The 7,901-nt window shown below is 40.5% G+C and overlaps 1 long non-coding RNA gene across 1 annotated transcript in view; it reads right to left on the minus strand.

The window, feature by feature from the left end:
* LOC121100478 overlaps positions 1–7,154 on the minus strand; it is a 14,035-nt gene extending 6,881 nt beyond the window's left edge. The window contains exons 1-2 of the long non-coding RNA XR_005832253.1: positions 6,746–7,154; positions 1,648–1,872 (exon numbers count right to left, since the gene is read on the minus strand). This is a non-coding gene — a long non-coding RNA (uncharacterized LOC121100478). The remainder of the gene's footprint in view (positions 1–1,647; positions 1,873–6,745) is intronic.
* Positions 7,155–7,901: the final 747 nt, after the last annotated feature.

Here is a 7,901-nt window from a genome sequence, read left to right on the forward strand (position 1 = left end):
TTTCTTGTGAAGCAGGTCTATTAGCAACAAATTTCCTCAATTTTTGGTCAATTGAGAAATTCATTATTTCTTATTAATTTTTGAAGGATATTTTCCTAGGGTACAGAATTCTACTTTGGTGTGTGTGTGTGTGTGTGTGTGTGTGTGTGTGTGTGTTTTCCCTCTCAACACTTTAAATATTTCATTTACTTTTCTTGCTTGCATGGTTTCTAGGAAGAAGTGGGATGTAATTCTTACCTGTTCCTCTATAGGTAAAGGTGTTTCCCACCCCCCAACGGGAAAATCTCCCTTTCCCCCTTTCTTCCCTCTGTCTTCCCCCAATGCCCCCTTTTAGAAAATCAAAGATAAAGATAAAGCCCTATTAGAAAATGATATGCTAAGGTGTAATTGTTTTTTGTTTTTTTGTTTTTGTTTTTTCCTGGTGTTTATCTTGCTTTGTGCTTTCTGAGCTTCCTGGATCTGTGGTTTGGTGTCGGACATCTGACATTAATTTTGAAATTCTCAGTCATTATTGTTTCAAATATTTCTTCTGTTCTTTGCCCTTTTCCCTCTTTCCGATACTCCCAGTACATGTACATCTTTTTCCATTTTTTTCCCCATGCTCCTTAGACATTTTGTTCTGTTTTTCTCAGTTTTTGCTCTCTTATCTGTTTTTGAGGACTCTATTGATAGATCTTTTAGGTCAGAGAATATTTCTGCAGTTGTATCCAGTCTGCTAATAGGTTCATCAAGGGCTTTTTTCATTCCTATTACAGTGTTTTTGATGTCTAGCATTTCTTTTTGATTCTGTTTTAGGATTTCCATTTCTTTGCTTACACTGCCCACCTGGCCTTGCATGCAGTCTGCCTTACCCGTTAGAGCCCTTAGTGTATTAATCACAGTTGTTCTAAATTCCTGGCCTGATCATTCCAATATCCTTGCCATGTCTGGTCTTGATGCTTACTCCGCCTCTTCAAATTGGGTTTTCTGCCTTTGATAGGATCGTGATTTTTCTGGAGAGCTGGACATGACGTGCCAAGCAAAAGGAATGGCTGTAAGCCTTTAGTAAAGTCGTGGTGAAGTGTAGGGAAAGGGGAAACTCTACATTCCTGGGATTGGATCTTAATCTTTTAGAGAGGCAAAGCCTCTGGGCTGTGAACTTCATAAGAGTTTCTTGGGCTTTCCCTCCCCAGCTAGGTGGAACCGGGTAACAGGGCTGGAGTTAAGTATTTCCCTTCTCCCACTTGAAAGACTAGAGGGGCTGGAGCTGGATATTCCCCTTCCCCAGGTCAGTTAGGCTTTGATAATACCCCAACGAGTTAGGACCTGGTTTGCAAGTCCNCCAGGGCAGGACTTGTTAAGAAAAACAGAGTGCTCTGGTTTATTTCAAATGCCTCCTTTCCCCCCTCCCACTGCGGGAAGCCTGAGGGAATTTTTCTAGGTAGTTACTGTGGGAATCTTGTCAAGCTCCTGGAGGTAAATATCACAATATCTTGAGGTCCCCTCTCCCCTGAATACTCCTAAAGTTTTGAACTCTTCTACTTTCCCACCACACAACCTCCATAAATCGATCAATTGCAGTTCAGGTCTTCCTCCCCCAGCACGGCTCCCCGCAGCACTTTCAGCCTGTGGGTCACTGCTCCCTCAGCCCCCATTCCCTTTATTCACCTGTTCCTCCAGCCTGGGCTCTGCAGTTTGCCCTGGGTTCCTTGCTCTTAGGGACGGAAGACAGTTGTTGATTTTTCAGTCTGTTCAGCTTTTTACTTGTCCTTAGGATGGAGTAGCGACTTCTAATCCTCTTACACACCGAACTGGAAAGGAAGTCCATCCACACTGTATTCCAGCCAGCCATCAGCCTCGGCAGAGAAGAGTCAGTATATTCGTGTATGCATGCTTGAGGATGAAAGAAGAAGGAAAAAAAGAAAAAATCACAACAGCAAAGCCTTCTTCACGCTCTTCAAAATTAGAAGATAATTTGAATATTATTGCATTCAAGAGGGCCCTCTGGCCGGGAATTGGGAAAGGAAGCAAGAGAGGACACTCCCTCCCCCTTGTCCCAGACTTCTGGTCATCCAGCAATGTAAAGAGGAAGAAATTTGGGGCAGGACCACCAGAAAATTGTTGATCTCATTGCCTATTCATAAGCTCTCACAGACAAGGCACCAGATCAAAGTGCTGAGAGTATTTTATATATATATATACAAACACACACATACATCTCTCTCTCTCTCTCTCTCCCAGGGTTTGTTTGGAAATAAATGTCTATTTGAAATACATACACTAATAAAATCTGATAGAACTAAGATCACAAAAATCCCTTTGATATTGTGAGGACTCGAGGCATCACATTAGATACACCTCCTATGGAGGAAACATGTTGCAAAAATCTATATTGAAACTTAAGATGGAGAAAGTACCAAAAAAAAATGTATATCGCTCAGCGGTCAGATAGTGGGAGGCAACAAAGCCCCCCAATAGCTAAACAAGAGTGGGCTGAGGAATCATTGGTTGGTAGGAATTCAGTTCCTTTGTTTTCGTCTGAAAAAATATTTCCAGGAACTGTGAATAATGTTGAAATTTCCAAAAGTCTGAACTGAAAGCCAAAAGTTTATAAAAATGGTTGGACCATTTCGACTGCTACAGATTTTGCAACTATGCTATCAGGCATGTTCTTTTAAACTCCCTGGGCAAGAAGTAGTAGGAGTAGGTATAAAAAGGAACATGCCTGTGAAAGAATTTAAAATTCTCTTCCCCGTTCCCTCAACAAGTATTTATTGAACTGCCTTATGGAAAAGAAATGCTTTTACTTGAAAATATAAAAAATCCGCTCATCAGTGCTTCCTGAAGAGACTTTGAAGAGAATTTTAACCCTAAATTGAAGGGAATAGAAACTTGTAAACTATGAGACCTCAAGATCTTATTAAGGAGCATGAATAGTAAAAGAGCTCAAATTTTTGCTTCCAAGGGTAACATAGGCAAAGAACATAATAAATGCTTACATGATGATAGAGGCTTTTACAGGTTACCTCATTTAGATTCTTTAACTTATATGGAAATTGGAACTTGTCCAGCTTAGAGATGATAAAAACTAAAGTCAGTTAGGACAGTATCAGATTCAATATTCACTAAAAATCAGAGCCTGGATTCAAACCCATATCCATTGATTTTTTTAATAAAAAATAAAACTGGTTTTTTTTTTCAATCAATTGATGCTTCCTGTTGTGACCAAATCAGAATTTTTTATGAGTTCTTCAAAAGCACAAAAGGAGAAAATGTCAAATAGCAAAGAAATAATGAAGACTGGTAGAATTGTGAGGGCGCAGTGTACTTTTTAATAAGACTTTATGATGTAATATACATTTACCTTATCTCCAAACCATCCAGCTTCCTCCTTGTATCATTGGCCTCAAGGTGTGCATTTTCTTCTTGAACAAGTTCTCAAAACTCACTGACTTCCTAAGTTGAATCACTTGGTTTCTACACTGCTCCTTAGCAATTATTCAGAAATCTGTATTCTTTAGTTCTCTGAATCTGGTATATGTGTTTCTTGGATTTCCCATTTTTCTTTTTTTCAGATCCATGCTTCATTTTGCCAGAGTACACATTACATTTTTTTTTTAAGATTTTATCTATTTATTCCACAGACATAGAGACAACCACGAGAGAGGAAACACAAGCAGGGGGAGTGGGAGAGGAAGAAGCAGGCTCATAGCGGAGGAGCCTGATGTGGGGCTCGATCCCATAACGCCAGGATCACGCCCTGAGCCGAAGGCAGACGCTTAACCACTGTGCCACCCAGGCGCCCCCACATTACATATTTTTTAAGGAAGAATTTACAGGTAGTAAACTGAGTTTTTACATTTCCAGAATGCCTTTGCTTCTCACCTTAATATTTTGCCTGAGGATAGATATCAATTTTTAAAAACCATTTATCCTAAACCTTTGAAGGCATATTCTATCACCTAGTGTCCAATGATGCTTATGAGAACTACGATACTCATTGTAAAACTGATCCTTTGTAGGTAACTGCTCAGTTTAGTTTTCAGTTTTGTTTTGAATCCTTCTGCAACAAATTTTAAAAATCTTCTCATTCTAAGTTTCGTGATGTATCTAGCTGTGTTCCCCTCCCCACCCCAACCACTGAATGTTGTTTTGTACTTAGGGAGATTCATTCAGTCTCAAAACCAGTTTGGTTTGTTTTGTTTCTTTTCAGAAATCTCACTCTATTCTCCCCTTGATTATTTCATCCTCTCCTTATTAATTTCTCACTGCTACTGTAACAAATCCCTACAACCCTAATAGCTTAAAACAAGAGAGTCGTTATCTTACAGTTCTGGAGATCAGCAGTCCTGAAACCAAGGTGTCAGCCCAGCTGCATTCGTTCTGGATCTTCTAAAGAAGCATGCACCGCCTCGTCTTTCCCAGCTCCTAGAGCCCGCCAGCCCGCCAGGCTCGTGGCCCTTCCTCGAACCAGCCAGACTTCCGCTTCCCTCATCACATTCTCTGACTCTGCCCTCCCTTTCTCCTGTAAAGACCCTTGTGATTACACTGGGTTCACCTGGATAATTCAGGGTACTCTGCCCATCTTAACATCCTTAACTTCATCACACCCGTCGGTGCGGCTCAGCCACGTAGGCCAGCGTATCACGGGGTCCGGCAGTGAGGACGGAGACGTCTTCGGCAGCCGCCCTTTTCTCTACCATACCCCCCTTTTTCTTCATTCTGTCTTTAAAGAACTCCCATGCCGACCTTCCTAGAACGATCACTTACTTGTAATACTGTGTTCTTACATTTTCATCTCTTCCTTTTTCTGTATATATTCTGGTGATTTCCGAGACTTTTTTTTCAAGTCTATTTCTTACATTTTATGTTAGTGATTGTATTTTTTTTTTCATACACAGCAACTCATTTTTATTTTGTGAAGTTTTCGTTTGTAATAGGTTTAAACTTGGGTGCCCTTCATTGGATGTATATTTTGAATAATTCCATCTGAATTTCATTATTTAGAAATTAATTAAATGTTCTAATGCTAGCCTCGTGTCACTCAGCAATCTTTTTTTGTCATCTCTACTTCTGTATTATCATTTCACTGAATTCTCAGGAAGTGAAATAAATACATGTGGCCTGCGTAACAGCTTCAACTGGAAGCTCTATGAACCTGAAATTTAGTTTCACAAAGCTTTCTTTACAAATAATAAAAGATCCTCTGTGACGGATGGAGGAATAGGAAAACCTAAAGAAAAGCATCACTAGGAAAAGAAATAGGGGCAACTGGAAAGGCAGATGAACAGAGTGATGGGCAAAAAGGAAAAAAGAAAATGAAAATGAAAAAAAAAAGAAAATAGAAAAGAAAAGAAAGTTGCAGAAAGAGGCCTCCTAGTAGGGAGGAAACAGAAATCTTTAATATTTGAAGATAGTAGCTATACTTCAGATGAAAGTCAAACTGTTATTTGGGGGCGCCTGGGTAGCGCAGTCGTTAAAGCGTCTGCCTTCGGCTCAGGGCGTGATCCTGGCGATCGGGGATCGAGCCCCACATCAGGCTCCTCCGCTGGGAGCCTGCTTCTTCCTCTCCCACTCCCCCTGCTGTGTTCCCTCTCTCGCTGGCTGTCTCTCTGCCACATAAATAAATAAAATCTTTAAAAAAAAAAAAAAGAAAGAAAGTCAAACTGACCTTTCACAGAAGGATGGTAGGAGAAATATACATAAGGCAGCGCATGAAGGAATAGAGACCCATTTGATCTAAGCGCTAAATAAGGAAATAAATTTCAAGCACAGGTTTAGATGGGAGCTGCAGTGGTTAGTATTTAGGCTTTTAGTGTTTTGAAGTGCTGAAGGGTATTTAAGGATATACATTTTAGTCCAAATAAATAGGTTTGAGTTATGTAATAGTTCATGTTCTACATTAAACGTTCGACAAAATACGAAGATGTGATGCATGAATATCGAGGGTATTTTTACCATCTGAAAACATAAGTAGTGTGGTGTTTAGTGACATTGTAGGTATGGAATTTGTTAGACTGGGGATGTGACTTGACCTACACTCAGCGCCCCAACTACTCTGTAAGAGCCAACCAGGTGACACTAACTGCAGACAAACTCCAGGGCATCTTTATCGACAACATGTAGCAACCCCAGCTTTGAAGAGGAGCCACTACAGAACAGGACCTCACGTCAGCATCCCAAGCACAGCCGTGCTAAAGCCATAGACATGGGAGATACTCTGCCCCTCTGGATTGTTTCTGGGCAAGCCTGACTGCCACCACTCTGCGTGCTGATGGCCAAGGACTTCACATATTACCAAGCAAGGACTCTAGGGGTGTATCAAAATTTACCCACACAAGGCACCTTCATTCAGGACCAGAGAGAAACCCTTGTGTAACAAACATACTGATGGCCTGCCTCCATCAGCTGCTTTCAAAGTCCAATTATTGTATTCAGGTTGCCAACTGTAAACTTAGAATCTGCCCCACCCTTGCCCAAACCTTGCCACACAACAACCTGAAACATCTAATGACATGGTTTAGTGTGGGCCCGCCCCCTTTCATCCAGACTATGTTGTTTGAATTCCATTTCCTCCACTCACTAGCCATGTGAGAGCTTGAACCTGTTGCTTAACCCTCTAGGCCTCCATTTTCCTTTGGAACAATCAAGATAGTAAGAGCACATACTTCTTAAGGTTATTGTGAGAATTAAGAGGGTCGGTATATGCAAAGCTATCAAAAAAGTGCCAAATAACTAGGCACTGAAAGAATGTAAGTATTGTTACCTGTGTTTCTTGTCTCTCTTCTTTCCAGGAGTAAATGAAGGGCGACCCAGTCAGTATATAGATCAATAGTTAGTCTGCTTTTGTTTTAGTAGCCGTTGAGCTGACTGACGCTGGAACTCTCGCTGTGATGTTCTTGGACAGCCAACAGCATTGCCAACTCATTCCCAACTCAAATGACCCTGTGGAAAGGCTCTACTTAGGCCCTTCTGCTCAGCTTCCTTGGTAGAGCTGGAGTAGATCTGGACCCAATGGCCCAAAAGCTGATTTGAGGCCAAACACATGTTTTCTACTTGCAGGCTCTTCACTTCATATTTGGACTTCCATTTTCTTTCTGCCTACATTTCCAGTAACAATACTTGTTTAATTCTCAAGGTTGTAAGGGTTAAACTACTTTCTCACTCTTGCTTCTCACTCTTGCTATGAGAACTGCATCGCACTCCACCCTCTTATTGGAAAGGGGCTTGCCCTTAAATAAAAGGCAAACTTGAACACTACTGAGTCATGATAAATGGTGAAACTTCAGCCCACAGAACATTTATCTTTGAACATATTTTTGTTATGACATCTCGAAAATATTATATGATGCAATTATCTCCACAAGTATTTGTTTAAACCACTTTCCATTCCAAATAGGACCTCAGGTTATTACCATCATCATCATCTCATGAACTCCTACTCTGTGTAAGATGTTTTAAGGATATTGCTAACACAAAAAAGTGTATCGCAGATCTTCGCCACTAAGAGATTTAGAGTCTATTTGGGGAAATTGTACAAGCACAGAAAGATTATGGTCCCAGACAGGATTTCCCATGTGGCTTATAATTGTAGCAGGTAATATGTGTGACATACAGAGTATAAAATGGTTTTGAAGGGTCTTAAAAGATGAATAATGTTGAGACAAGGGAAAAAGTGTATCAGAGCATTCTTGACAGAAGAGACGTAGTGAGCACACATTGTAGAGTCTGGAAATCACATGACATGCCTGAAAAACATTAGAAGAACTCTTTCGTCACTGTGAATAATTTCAGTATGAAATCATCTTTCTATTTAGTAAAAATTACAGAGTTCATAAGAGAAGAGGAAAAGAACCCCCAAACATCAATAAAAACACCGTACGCATGATAGCTGTTAGGTGAACATTCTTCTTGCTGTAAGC

The sequence above is a fragment of the Ursus maritimus genome, unplaced genomic scaffold (genome assembly GCF_017311325.1).
Source record: "Ursus maritimus isolate PB19 unplaced genomic scaffold, ASM1731132v1 scaffold_4, whole genome shotgun sequence".
Classification (NCBI taxonomy): domain Eukaryota; kingdom Metazoa; phylum Chordata; class Mammalia; order Carnivora; family Ursidae; genus Ursus; species Ursus maritimus.